Source organism: Populus trichocarpa, chromosome 15 (genome assembly GCF_000002775.5).
Source record: "Populus trichocarpa isolate Nisqually-1 chromosome 15, P.trichocarpa_v4.1, whole genome shotgun sequence".
NCBI classification, from domain to species: Eukaryota; Viridiplantae; Streptophyta; class Magnoliopsida; order Malpighiales; family Salicaceae; genus Populus; species Populus trichocarpa.
Window position 1 is genome coordinate 4,767,776 of NC_037299.2, and position 15,849 is coordinate 4,783,624.

A 15,849-nucleotide genomic window follows, 5' to 3' on the forward strand; every position below is an offset into this window, starting at 1 on the left:
AAAAGCGAGAATAAAAAGACAAATGAATGTAGAGAAAAACATGGTCTCATTGATGAGAATAAAGGTGGGCTCAATGACAAAGACAAAAATTTGGCTGACATCACGAGCCTTGATTGTCAACCAGAATGACAAAAGAAAATAAAACAATGACAGAGGCATGTGAAGGAAAACAAAGTGGGTTTACATTTTAAACACAAATGGAGCTTCTTGGGTCACCCAGTTTTGAAACTTTTCACCCTCGGCCAGCTTTCGCACAAACGTTTTCGTGGGGACTTCTTCTAGAATATGAACAGTCAGTTGTGGTATCGATTTATCTTCCCTTTCAACTACTGTTTTTGTGTCACTTCCTTTCACCTTATCCTGCTCCAAGGTGTTTATGCTCACGGTTACCAATCTTTGAACAACGTCTTGTGCTCCGTTATCTGGTTGCATCACATACGTTGCCTTTGGGAAAGATACCATAAGGGGAGGGATTTCCATTTCTTCTTCTTCAGGCTCTTTTCCCTCGATTCTAGCCATTCTTCTTTCTCTTCGTCTATCAGCAGCCCAACAATGATCCTTATTTTAGGCTTATATCCTAGCCTAAGTCTTTGGTCAGCACATCTCATCTTGATTGGATTAATCCTTTTCGGTATTCCAGTGATAGGGTGATACTGGAATGGGATTCCACGTTCCAAGAAGCATTTAGCTACCATCCTTGCTGCTTCTGAAATTCTTGGCTTTCTTAGCATCATGCTCTCAGGTAACCACTCAGTGTTTACAATCTCAAAAGCATGGAGATTCTCATCCTTGCAATCCTCCATCTCAATGAAAGGTATGGCCACATTCTTTACCATGGATACTGTTTCCTCTGCTTTGACGGTTACCAACATCCCGTTCATGATATATTTCAAACACTGGTGTAATTATGAAGTTACCGCCCCAGCTGCATGAATCCATGGCCTTCCCATCAACATACTATAGGAAGGGTGGATATCCATAACTTGGAGTGCCACTAAGAACATTTGTGGTCCTATATACAGCTCTACCTCTAAAGTCCCAATGATCTGTCTAGGCGAGCCATCATATGCTCTTGCCATCATGGTACTAGGCTTCATATGAGATTCGTTGACTGGCATTTCCTTCAGCATGTGTTTCGGCAATACGTTAAAAGCAGAGCCGTTATCGATGAGTACCTTTCCAATAAGGTATTCTTTGCATTTAACAGTGATATACAAGGGTTTGTTATGTCCAGTTCCTTCAGCGTCTAATTCATCAGCAGTGAAGTATAGTTAATTAGATGCATGGATCCTCCCTACTAGAGCTTCATAGTTTTCTGTTCAATGTCCTGGGGTACATATGCCTCATTCAGTACCTTTTGCAGGGCATTTTGATGCGGCTCAGAGAGCTGAGCATCAAGGACATGAGGGATATCCTAGCTGGAGTCCTTTTGAGTTGATCTACTATGCAGTACTCACTCTGCTTTATGAACTTCAGAAATTCATTTGACTCCTCTTCCATTACTGGATTATTAACCTTTATTTCTTTGTCAAGATCCACCACTTCCTTGCCTTTGGCTCTTTTTAACTCCTCGGGCGTAAAACAACGGTCACTCCGTGTTAGTCCACTGATCTCAGTATGAAATAAAGGAAGGGGGGCTTGAATGTTCGAGGTATAACATAATTATATGACATTGCACTGTGATCTCTTTTTGTAAATGAAGGTTTAGTCAGGATCAGCTTTGGGAACCCATTAACTATAGTTTGAACTCTACATACTTCTGATGATTTATCTCGGCCTTCCATCATACTCACCTCCTGGTTGCCCCCCATGTTCTCAATCCTCAATTTTCCCATGATTAGCATCTTCGCAACCTTTTGGCGAAACTTGATACAATCCTCGATATGATGTCCCTCTCTCTCGTGGAACTCACAATAGTCATCCTTTTTTGATAAACGTTGGTCTCATGATCCACAGGACCTGATAAAGGAGTAGTAATCTGCTGTTGTCCGTGCAAGAAAAATGCTAGTATGAGACAATCCTTTTTTTATACAGCCTTTTCAAGTATATACTTGAAACCTTTTGAAAAGATTAAACAGAAGGTCACCTTTGAAAGGAAAAAGAAGAGCTTGACCTAAAGACAAATTGCAACCGATAAAACCCGTAATGGGAATTGCTTAAATGAGTCTTTAGTGTGTATGTTGAAAGTTCTAGTAGTCATAAACAATTTCAAGTTTTGTTAAAGATTTCTTCTGGAAAACCTGTCTTTATCTTTTTATGCTGAGACAAAAACCCAAAAGCCCTTCATTTTGAGAAAGACAAATAGAAGCATTGGCAAGAGCATGATAAACAAGGGTAATGAAGAATCAAAAGGGGGGCACCTAGTGAAAAAGTGGAGACTTCTTCCTTGAAATATGATGGGTAAGAAAGACAGTGCAACAAACACATGCCAGCATCTGACTGCAAACACAGAAAATAAGCTCATACTGGGGGAAGGGTTTTACGAGACCTTGGGGACCTATGTTTCAAGTCAGGTAAGGGTGCATGCATTATCATTCCAATTTAGAGTATTGCATACATAGTTTTGTTTTTGACTTGCTTGAGGAAATATCTGAATTGATGTCCAGCGAGTTTGTGGACAAAGAAGGAATCACTGAAGGGGGAGTAACAAAGAGATTAGTTTTTACCAGGGAAGGGAAAAAGAAGGGAGCAATCTTGTTTGCAAGAATAGTCTTTATTGAACCGTGGTATTACCAACCACTTTGGATTTTGGTTCTGGTTAAAGGGGATTGGCGAAAGGAATCTCAGTTTAGCCCAACCACACAGGATTTTGGTTTTGGTTAAAGGGGATCGACGAAAAGGATCTCAGTTTAACCCAACCACACATAACCTTTTAGCTTTGATACAAAGGAATCGTCGAATGAGTTTTCTGGTCGACCAAGCTTGAGAAGACCAATTTTGGAAGACCAGTTTTGTTTATCTTTACAAAACTTACTACGCAAAGTCTTTGCTTCGTAAGTATTGTAAAGAGGGGGCATCTGTTGTAACCCATTTTTGGGTCCACGCACAAAAAAGAAGAAAATGCAAAAAAATCAAAAATATATTCGGAAGAAAAATAAAAAATAATAGCAGTGAAAAGAGGATGCTAGAACGTCCAGAAAATGGCTAAAATTTGGTTAAGGAGGTTCAAAATAAAAAGATTGAGATTTGACAGTATTTTGTTGACTGATGAGAGCCCTATTGACAAAGAAAATTCAATTTGAGGAAGAAATGTCCAAAATCAGATGTTTATTGGACTAAATTAAATTTATTAAAGATTTAATTGAGTTCATGAAGAGTTTGATTGAAAGAAAATTGGATTTTGAAGTCAATTTGGTCTTTAATTGGAAGAAATTAAAGTTCTGGTGTCAAATTATAATTTTTGAAAGTTAATTTGGTCAAATCAGGGGCTTAATTGCATAAATATTGAAGTTTGATGGCCAATTAGAGACTTAATATAAGAAATCCGAAACAAGGGACCAAATGGGAAAAGGCGCGTAAATGGAGGCACTAAAATTGATTGGATCAGGGACTAAATTGAAGAAAATCAGAAGTTAGTGATCAATTGAGGGTCGAATTGCATAAATCCGAAACCAAGGACCAATTTGAAAAAGACGGTCAACTTCAGGGCCAACGATTGAATTTAGCAGGGATACAATTGAATTGATTTGAAAATCAAAATTGCAATTTAGGACTTGATTGAATAAATTTAAAATTGAAGACTGATTTGGACTTTGACACTTTTTTGCCGCCCTTTTCTTTTAAATGAAACGACGCATTTTGTCCAAAACAGCGTCGTTTCATCCACTATTCATTATAATAAAAAAGAAGCTTGAAACGATGTCGTTTTGAATGGCACCGTGGGTCTTCTTCTTCCCTTGGACGTGCGAAGCAGGGGAAGAAGAAGATTTTTATTCCTCTGTTTTCCACCGCTTTTTCTTTCAAAAAGACGCTGACCAAGGACCCCTACTTGCCCAAAGCTTTCCACGTGTTGGAGAAAAGGGAGGAGAGGTGTCCCTCGGGTGGTGTAGGGGCGGTTGCAAAGGGGCCGCCCCGACCACCCTACCCTTGTGCCATTGACTGGGCAGGGGTAGTAGGTCTCCTTTTCTCCCTTGTTTTGCCTATAAATACAAGGGAGAAAAGAGACAGGGGACTGGAAGAAAGAGAAGAGAAAGAACAATAAAAAAATAAGGAAGAAGAGAGAGACAGAAAGAAAAACAGAGGAGAAAAATATGAAAAAAAAGAAGAGAAAGAACAGAAGAACAAAAGAGAGAAAATAAGGAAGAAGAGAAAGAGAAAAACAGAGTAGAAAAAAAAAGAAAAAAAAGGGGAGGGAAGAAGACGGACCGCCGCATGGAACCACCGCCACCGCTGGCCATCACTAATGACTGAGGTTGCGATGTCGCGGTCGAACAAATTAATTACCCTAGCTTCAAACACAACACACAAGATAGTATAGAGCAAGCAAGGGGTCGATCCCACGAGGAAGTTTCAAGTCAGATTTTTATGTTGTATGTTATGTAATTGGGGGGATTTGGTTTGTGATTATCTAAACTATGGCAGCAATTAAACTAGCAAACAAAATCAATTAAAACCGAAACTTATCAAGAAAACAAACCTTGGTCGCAAGCACACATCCACCAACGGAAATTAGAACCGATCCTTGAAACGAAAATTGCAGTTTATGTTCTGAAATTTTATCTTTTCTTAACGTTGATTAATTAACGGATCCGCCGTATAACTAATCCTAACCAACAAACAATCAAAGTGTCCGCACTAATGATTCAATTTAATGGTAGCTTTAAGAACTAGATAATTTCATCAAGATTAACATACAAGCTGTCCGCAGCTTGTGTCACTTTGTTCAAATGTTCTCCCTAAGTTCAATAACGTAGTTCCGCCACAATTATCAAGCTTAGTTGCTTCACAAGTTCATATATCACAACTCCGGTTTTGATATTAAACTTAGCAATAGATTGTTCACAACAATAACTTAGAGTCCGCTCTAGAAATCATCAACAACAATCATAGGAAATATGCATAGGAAAACAATCATACTCATTCATAACATAAACTGAAAATAAAAGGAAGTATAAATCTCACGGTTCTTGAAATCCGAAGGTTTGTTGTGTCCTTGCAACCAAGAAAAGAGCTTAGCCTTGCATAACTATTGAACAACTACTTCTAAAGAATGAAAAGAGCATGATTTTTGGGTTTGTAGAGGAGAGAATTTGTGTTTATTCTCTGCTGGCTGCTGCCTCCTTCTGCTCTCCCTCTTTTCTGCTGGCTGCTGCCTCCTTCTCTCTTTCTTTTTATATGCTAAGAAACTCTAGTCTCTATTTTACAAAATAGTCCTTCCTTGAGTTGGCAGTTTACATTTAAGTACTTCAATAACTATTTTTCCTAAAAGGAGAAATAGCCTTGCATGAAATCTTCAAGCTCTGACTTAGAGGAGCTAAATTGCTGATATAAAAACTTGGATGTCAGTTTAGATGCTTCGGAATGTAATTTGGACTTGTTTCTTCACGAAACCTGTTTGCTGGCAGAATTCAGTTGTCATCTTTGAAAAATCATATCTCCCTCATATGACATTGTTTTTGGCTGACATTTGGAGCGTTGATAGGTCTTTAAGTCAGGAATCCACGAAAATTGATTTTGCATTAATTGGACTTCTGTAGCTCCAGATATTAAATTTTGAATGGCCAAAGGTCAACACTGGCAGAATGCGAGATTTGACTTTGCAGGATGTGATTTCCATGATCTTTCTCTTTTTATTTTTCTTGAATTACATTTCCAGAAAGGTATGGATGTTAGCTTTTTAGTGCCACTGGAATCACTTCATTTCGATCTCTAGAACTCACGCTCTGCACAAAACATTGACTGAACGTCAAATCTGCCAATTACCTCCAATTTACTCCTTTTTGCATCTTTCATCAAAAAGTACCTTCAAAACATAAAACAAAGAATATCAAGGCATTTTATATATAAAACATAGGCAAAACACTAGTTAAATGTGGGTGAAACTATCGAATAATATGGTTGCATCAAATACCCCCACACTTAGCTCTTGCTCGTCCTCGAGAAAGGATAGGTAAAATCAAATTGAAGTTAAATTAAATGAAATCACTATGACTAATCTTCTAATCTCCCATCAATATCCAAGAATATATGCATTATAAACAAGAACACAATTAAGAAGGATAAAGAGTATAAATTTTCATGAATTTATTTACATGCAAACTTCAAAATTCAATTAATCGTCGGGATTTAAATGAAATCTATGCCATGCCAAAGTGATAGGTCCTCTCATTGATATACGCTCCAACACTCACGTGTTTAAGGCTTATATGTTTAAATCTCTCAAATTCAATCAATGAATATGTTCTACCGTAAGCTTGCTCTTCAATCTCATCTCCATTAATAACATATTACAAACAATGCATGAATCAAAAGGTCTTATTTTCTGGTTGTAATGGGGCTAAGGTAAAGGTGAGGTAAAAGAGAGTAAAAGAAAAGGTTCAAACCAAAGAAAGTAGAGCATTCTGAAAAATGATATTTCAAACAAGATATTCCATCAAAGCACATAAATTTTCCATCTTTAATCACCAATGCTTAACTTCTTTTGATTTCAAGCTTTTTCAATATAAAATCTTAAGAACATAAAGGAACACTTTTTTCTTTTTCTTTTTCTTTTTCTTTCCTTTTTTTTTTCTTTCATTTCCTTTTTTTTTTAACCTTTGGCAACTTTGCCCATCTTTTCATCAAGCATCACTTCTTCTTTCTTTTCATATAATTTCCAACCATAATTCCATGAGATATCATAAGTATATGCTCTTCTAATCCTTGGCCAAGGGAAAAGGAAAACATATAAAAAGTTAAGGCTTATACATGGATAAAGCAAAGAAAAGATAAACAAGCTCAAAAGGGGCTCACTAAGGATAATATGTTTTAGGTTGGCTTTTTGGCTCAAGTGGTTAAAATTTCTAATGCCTTTATCATCTTCATGTATATATGTAATGCGAATGTAATCTCAACAAGATATGAAGCAAGTTCTAGAGATACATATCATTGAAAGAATGCACACTCAAAGAATATAATGTTGAAGGCTCAAAAGCTTGCATTGGTATAACACTATAAAGTCAACATGGCATATTCTCAAAGTCAATCCCTAAACCAATTAAACCTTAAAATTTGCATGCATACTCCTTCATTTGATTTATATTTTCATCTATCTCAACTAATTCTCATACATAATACTCATATTCTCAAAAACCAATGGGAGTTCAAAAGATCAAACATAATTTTTTTTTTGAAAAATAACAAAGAAAACCAAAATTAGAAAACCAACATTCTCCCAATACCCCCACACTTAAAACACAACATTGTCCTCAATGTTGAAATAAAAGAAAAGGAACAGAAGAGAATGAAAGAAAATAAATTAAAATGCGAAAAAAATAAAAGATAAGGAAAAAAAAAGCAAATTTGATTTTTTTTTGTGCTGGGTTGCCTCCTAGTAAGCGCTTTTGTTTTATGTCTAAACTTGTAATTTCAACTGCACCATAAGGAAAAACATTAGAAACAACAAAGGGTCCAATCCAACGAGAGCGCAATTTTCCAGGAAAAAGTTTCAAACGCGAATGATAAAGAAGGACTTTGTCTCCAACATGAAACTCCTTTCTTGTAAGCATTCGGTCATGAAGATTCTTAGTCTTTTCTTTGTAAATCCTTGCATTCTCGTAAGCATCATTTCGAATTTCTTCCAACTCTTGCAGTTGCAGTTTTCTTGCAATCCCAGCAGCATCATAATCCATGTTACATTGTTTAATGGCCCAAAAAGCTTTGTGTTCAAGCTCCACCGGTAGATGACATGCTTTCCCATAAATCATTCTATAAGGTGACATTCCTATAGGTGATTTATAAGCAGTCCGATAAGCCCAAAGTGCATCTTCAAGACATAGACTCCAATCTCGCCGGTTAGGTTGCACTGTTTTCTCCAAAATGGACTTGATTTCTCGATTTGAAATTTCAGCTTGGCCATTCGTTTGAGGATGATATGCTGTGGAAGTTTGATGAGTCACATGATATTTGCGTAGCAATGCTTCCATGGAACGATTACAGAATTGAGTGCCACGATCACTAATGATAGCTTTAGGGATTCCAAACCTGTCAAATATATGAGTCCTGACAAAATCTAAAACAACCTTAACATCGTTAGTTCGTGTGGCTTTCGCCTCAATCCATTTGGACACATAATCAACAGCAAAAAGAATATAAAGATTGCCAAATGAAGAAGGAAATGGACCCATAAAGTCAATACCCCAAACATAAAAAATTTCACTTACAAGAATATTTGTTAAAGGCATTTGATTCTTATGAGTGATATTACCTGTTCTTTGGCATTTTTCACATGATTTGTAGAAGTGATATGCATCTTTAAAAATAGAAGGCCAATAGAAACCACTTTCAAGTACCTTGTGGGCTGTTCTTTTTGCTCCAAAATGCCCACCACAAGAATGAGAATGACAAAAAGTGAGAATGGAATGAAATTCATCTTGTGGTACACACCTCCTAACTACTTGATCCGCACAAAATTTCCAAAGGTAAGGATCGTTCCAAAAATAATATTTAGCATCAGCTTGTAACTTATCTTTTTGGGGTTTAGACAAACCTGGAGGGAATTCTTTGGTGACTAAATAGTTTACCAAATCAGCATACCATGGTCTTGTAGAGGAATGCAACATATACAACTGCTCATCGGGGAATGTCTCTCTTATTGTTTCAATCTGTATATCCTCGGTCCTCAGTCGGCTCAAGTGATCAGCCACATGGTTTTCAGCACCTTTTTTGTCTTTGATCTCAAGATCGAATTCTTGTAAAAGCAAGATCCACCTAATCAGTCTTGGTTTGGACTCCTTCTTCTTCAAAAGATACCTGAGAGCTGCATGGTCAGTAAAAACAATGACTTTTGTACCAAGTAGATATGACCTAAATTTTTCAAGAGCAAACACCACTGCAAAAAGTTCCTTTTCAGTTGTATGGTAATTGCATTGTGCTCCATCCAACATGCGAGAAGCATAGGCGATAACATGCAAATTCTTCCCAATTCTTTGCCCAAGCACAACTCCTACCGCATAGTCACTCACATCACACATTATCTCAAAAGGTTCATCCCAATTTGGTGGTTGGATGATAGGGGCAGATATGACACGTCTCTTAAGCTCATCATGGGCATCTTTACATGCTTGATCAAACACAAAATCCACTTCTTTGGCTAATAGTTTGCACAAGGGTGCTGTAATCTTCGAGAAATCTTTGATAAAGCGTCGATAGAAACCTGCATGGCCTAGAAAAGAACGAACTTCCCTCACGCATGAGGGGTAAGGCAATGATGAAATAACATCTATCTTAGCTTTATCAACCTCTAATCCACGTGAAGACACAACATGCCCAAGAACTATTCCTTGTTCTACCATAAAATAACACTTTTCATAGTTCAAGACAAGGTTAGTTTCAATGCACCTTTTCAAGATTAAAAATAAATTTTCTAGACATTTATCAAAAGAATCACCATACACCGTGAAATCATCCATAAAAACCTCGATTATTCTTTCAACATAGTCAGAAAAAATACTCATCATGCATCTTTGAAAAGTTGCAGGAGCATTACAGAGACCAAAAGGCATTCTCCTATATGCATATGTACCAAATGGACATGTAAATGTAGTCTTTTCTTGATCCTCAGGATTAATAACAATCTAATTGTATCCACTATATCCATCAAGAAAGCAATAAAAAGACTTACCTGCTAGGCATTCAAGCATTTGATCCATGAATGGTAATGGGAAATGATCTTTGCGTGTAGAAAGATTGATCTTTCTGTAATCAACACACATTCTCCATCCACTCGAGATGCGAGTAGGAATGAGCTCATCATTTTTGTTTTTCACCAACGTGATTCCGGTCTTTATGGGCACCACATGGATTGGCGCGACCCATTTACTGTCAGTGATGGGGTAAATGACTCCTGCATCTAACAGTTTTAAAATTTCAGCTTTCACTACCTCCATCATAGGCGGGTTCAACCTCCTTTGCATTTCCTTTGTTGGTTTTGCGTTGTCCTCCAATAGTATATGATGCATACACATTGAGGGACTAATGCCCTTGATGTCGGCTAAAGTCCATCCAATGGCCGTCTTGTGATCACACAACAACTTCACAAGTTTTTCCTCTTGCATACTTGTCAAACCTTTTGCTATGATAACGGGAAGTGTATTGTTGTCGCCAATGAATACATATTTCAAATTATCGGGCAAAGGTTTTAATTCTAACTCGGGGGCCTGTAAAATAGATGGCAAAAGTTTTTTATGTGAGAGTACTAAATCAACAAAGACATTACCATGGGGAACAGTTTGCAAAGCTTGTAAGGCCAATACTGATTCGTGCACGTTTTGGGGAACACACACGTGCCTCTCCATCTCTTCTATCTTGGTGAAATCATAGCCATAGCTCAAAGCTATGCTTAATCCGTCTTCACAATCAAAATCACAAACTTGCTGCACACACTTATCAATTTGTTCATAGCATGTGATAGAATAAACATTGCTATAAGGATATTTCATTGCATCATGAAAATTGAATTCAATTTTTTCATCTCCTACCTCCATAGACAAGGTATCCTTACCACAATCAATCTTTGCGTTGACGGTTTTCAAGAATGGTCTCCCAAACAATATAGGAGTGCTGGTTGATGAATCACAAGAATCATGTTCCATATCAAGAATATAAAAATCACATGGAATAACCAAACTATCAATCTTGACTAGGACATCTTCTATCACACCAAGTGGGTAAACAAAACTATGATCCGCAAGTTGTATTACAATGCTAGTTTTATTCAAAGGCTCAAGACTAAGAGAATCATAAACATGTTTGGGCATAACACTAATGGATGCACCTAAATCACATAAAGCTCTTTTAAAACTAGCATTACCAATAACACATGGGATAGTAAACGCACCTGGGTCTTTTTGTTTCAAAGGCAGATTCTTTTGAACAACGGTAGATACAACTTCACCCATACTTACCGTTTCATGACCTTTCAGTTTGAAAGCTCTCTTGGTAGTACACAACTCCTTCAAGAATTTTGCATACTTGGGAATTTGCTTGATAGCATCAAGCAAAGGAATGTTGAGTTCCACTTTCTTAAAAACCTCTAAAATCTCTTTTTCTTTGTCTTCTTTCTTTGACCTAGAAGAACTCACAGGAAAGGGTGGAATTGGTTTAAAACTGGAATTAATTGAGTGAGGAGTTACCTTTGGAGTGTTGGTCTTTATTTCAGTTTGTGGAGGAGGAGGATGTTCCTTCTTTGTACTCAATTCAGTTTCTATCTCTTCTTCTTCCTCCATCTCAATTTGTTTCAACCTTTTCTCTTCAAGTTCTTTCCCACTTCGTAGCATGATTGCACTAACATTCTCTTTTGGATTTAATGCTTGGGAGGGCAACTTTCCATTCATTTGTGCTTCCAATTTCCCTACACTTGAAGCTACTTGCCCCATTTGCTTTTCCAAGTTGTGAATACTGGACCTTGTTTCCTGTTGAAAAGACATGACATTTTGTTGCAAGGTGACAGTATTAGAAGCCAAAGTTTTCATCATCTCACGAAGATCATCATTGGATGACGACCCCACAACATTGGAGTTTGTGAATGGAGGAGGTTGTCTTGCTTGATAATTCTGTTGGGATTGAAATCCATGGGGATGGAACTGTCGGGCTTGATTGCCTTGTTGGGATGGGTTACCGTAGCGTAAGTTGGGATGATCTCTCCATCCAGGATTGTACGTGTTGGAAAAGGGATCATATTTACACTGGGGTTGTCCGTTGAATGCTCCATCAATTGCATGAGCTTGTTCAATGTAGTCTTCTTGCATTGTTGGGCACATATCCGAAGCATGTCCTTGTAAGGAGCATATGCTACAAACTTTCACCTGCTGCACATTTCCACAAGCCAAAGAACGCACAAGAGAAGTAAGATCATTAACTTTACTTTCAAGGTTAGAAACACTTACCTCATTTACTCGTTTGTTGGAGAAGTCTCCACGAGTGCCAAATTGTTTTGAGTTGGCTGCCATGTTTGAGATCAATTGGCGTGCAGCCTCGGGTGTCTTATCCACCAATGTGCCTCCACTTGCAGCATTTATGATACTACGGTCAGTAGGCATCAATCCTTCATAGAAATATTGAATGAGCAGCTGATCGGGTATTTGATGATGAGGACATTGAATGTAGAGTTGCTCAAATCTTTCCCAATATTCGGAGAGTGTCTCTCCATGAGATTGTCGAATCCCACATATTTCTTTCCTTATGTTGGCAACTCGAGATGCTGGGAAATACTTCTCAAGGAAAATCTTCTTCATAGCATTCCAAGTTCCAATAGATCCTGGGAGAATAGAGAACAACCATGCCTTTGCTGCCCCCTTTAAAGAGAAAGGGAAAGCTTTCAACTTAACTTGTTCTTCATCAACTCCATTCGGTTTCATGCCAACACAAACCATATGGAACTCCTTGAGATGAGTATGAGGATCTTCTCCTGCAAGACCATTAAATGTTGGTAACAAATGTATAAAACCAGATTTGAGCTCAAAGTTTACATTATTGTCAATGTTTATGCACAATGGTTGATTTTCCACGTTAGGAGCAGCAAGCTCCTTGAGTGTTTGTTGCCGTGCAACCGTCATGGTGTTGAGGCGAGCTTCCTTTCTTAACCTGTGTAAAGTTCTTTCTATTTCAAGATCAACCTGCACTTGAATTTGATTAGTAGAACGGGTCACAGGCATAAATTTCTAAGAAAACTCAAAAGAAAGTAACCACACAAGAGATCGAAAACAATGCAAATTGTACGAAAATCCTACGGTAGAAAACTAAAACTGCCTAAAAACACTAGAAAACAGCGGAATTTGGCCTCAATAGGGTGGGGCTAGTGATTAATCACTAGTCTTGTTCAGAACGTCGTTTCCCTTCAGGAAACAAAAGACCGATACCTAATTCCATCAAAAACTCTGTTTTGAACAGTACCGCTGCCGCAAGTGAACAGTACCGTCGCAAGCAAAAATTCTGTCTCTTTTTTTTTTTGAATCACAGCAAATAAAAATAACAGTACAAGCACAAGAATCAACTAAAATTACTTCCCCGGCAACGGCGCCAAAATTTGTTGCGATGTCGCGGTCGCACAAATTAATTACCCTAGCTTCAAACACAACACACAAGATAGTATAGAGCAAGCAAGGGGTCGATCCCACGAGGAAGTTTCAAGTCAGATTTTTATGTTGTATGTTATGTAATTGGGGGGATTTGGTTTGTGATTATCTAAACTATGGCAGCAATTAAACTAGCAAACAAAATCAATTAAAACCGAAACTTATCAAGAAAACAAACCTTGGTCGCAAGCACACATCCACCAACGGAAATTAGAACCGATCCTTGAAACGAAAATTGCAGTTTATGTTCTGAAATTTTATCTTTTCTTAACGTTGATTAATTAACGGATCCGCCGTATAACTAATCCTAACCAACAAACAATCAAAGTGTCCGCACTAATGATTCAATTTAATGGTAGCTTTAAGAACTAGATAATTTCATCAAGATTAACATACAAGCTGTCCGCAGCTTGTGTCACTTTGTTCAAATGTTCTCCCTAAGTTCAATAACGTAGTTCCGCCACAATTATCAAGTTTAGTTGCTTCACAAGTTCATATATCACAACTCCGGTTTTGATATTAAACTTAGCAATAGATTGTTCACAACAATAACTTAGAGTCCGCTCTAGAAATCATCAACAACAATCATAGGAAATATGCATAGGAAAACAATCATACTCATTCATAACATAAACTGAAAATAAAAGGAAGAATAAATCTCACGGTTCTTGAAATCCGAAGGTTTGTTGTGTCCTTGCAACCAAGAAAAGAGCTTAGCCTTGCATAACTATTGAACAACTACTTCTAAAGAATGAAAAGAGCATGATTTTTGGGTTTGTAGAGGAGAGAATTTGTGTTTATTCTCTGCTGGCTGCTGCCTCCTTCTGCTCTCCCTCTTTTCTGCTGGCTGCTGCCTCCTTCTCTCTTTCTTTTTATATGCTAAGAAACTCTAGTCTCTATTTTACAAAATAGTCCTTCCTTGAGTTGGCAGTTTACATTTAAGTACTTCAATAACTATTTTTCCTAAAAGGAGAAATAGCCTTGCATGAAATCTTCAAGCTCTGACTTAGAGGAGCTAAATTGCTGATATAAAAACTTGGATGTCAGTTTAGATGCTTTGGAATGTAATTTGGACTTGTTTCTTCACGAAACCTGTTTGCTGGCAGAATTCAGTTGTCATCTTTGAAAAATCATATCTCCCTCATATGACATTGTTTTTGGCTGACATTTGGAGCGTTGATAGGTCTTTAAGTCAGGAATCCACGAAAATTGATTTTGCATTAATTGGACTTCTGTAGCTCCAGATATTAAATTTTGAATGGCCAAAGGTCAACACTGGCAGAATGCGAGATTTGACTTTGCAGGATGTGATTTCCATGATCTTTCTCTTTTTATTTTTCTTGAATTACATTTTCAGAAAGGTATGGATGTTAGCTTTTTAGTGCCACTGGAATCACTTCATTTCGATCTCTAGAACTCACGCTCTGCGCAAAACATTGACTGAACGTCAAATCTGCCAATTACCTCCAATTTACTCCTTTTTGCATCTTTCATCCAAAAGTACCTTCAAAACATAAAACAAAGAATATCAAGACATTTTATATATAAAACATAGGCAAAACACTAGTTAAATGTGGGTGAAACTATCGAATAATATGGTTGCATCACTTTCATTTCTTCCCTCGCAATGCAAGATGTGCATGGTGCACGTCTTTGTAGGCGAGGTGAAGCTGATGGGGGCTGGGCTGAGTTTGGTCCAGCCCAACAATGGTGGGCCAGGTCCAGGCCAGCAATATATATATATATATATGTTTAAAATTTTGTGATTTTCACGCATTTTATTTCACGCTATTTTGTATAATATCGGTCTGTATTTTATGTTGTAAAAATAAAAAATTCGGTATTAAAATACTTGGTTTTCGTCAACTTAAAAAAAAATTGAAAAAAGAAAAAAACTATTTTTGTGCATACGACCAAGTGTCTTAAAGCTAAACAATCATATTGTGTTTTTCATACACCAAAAAACAATTTTTTAACATGCATTTTGGCTTTAATAACCAGTTTATTAAAGTCAAGAGAACATTGACCAAAATTACAAAAAAACAATAAAAAATTTATTTCGTTTGTCTTTTAGTGTCTGGGGTACGACATTACACGTAATACGTATTCTGGATATTAAATTTTCTTTTTTCCGATGCTAGAATGGTTAGGTTTTACCCCCATTAAGATAAGAACATCTTTATTGAGGAGCGCTTTTCTTGAATCTTAGATAGACATGACCAATACTTAGAAAACACAACCAAAACCTTAGATTTTATCAGACAATTAAAAATGCAGCTTACCTTAGGTAGGGTGTATTTGAGGTGCTAATACCTTCCCTTTACGCAACTAATCTCCGTACCCCATCTCTAAGACCAGTTAGGGTTCCTAGTGACCAAAATACTAGGTGGCGACTCCTATTCCATATTTTACTGATAAGAAACAAGAATTCCTTGTCTCTCCATATTTGCCAGATAAACTTACATTCCTCCTTGAGAGGGTGGACGATCGTCGCGACACCGCACACGTGTGACAAGGAGAACCATATTCTTATAGTTATTCTCTTGTGCAACTCTTTTTTGGAAGGATTTCCTATGAA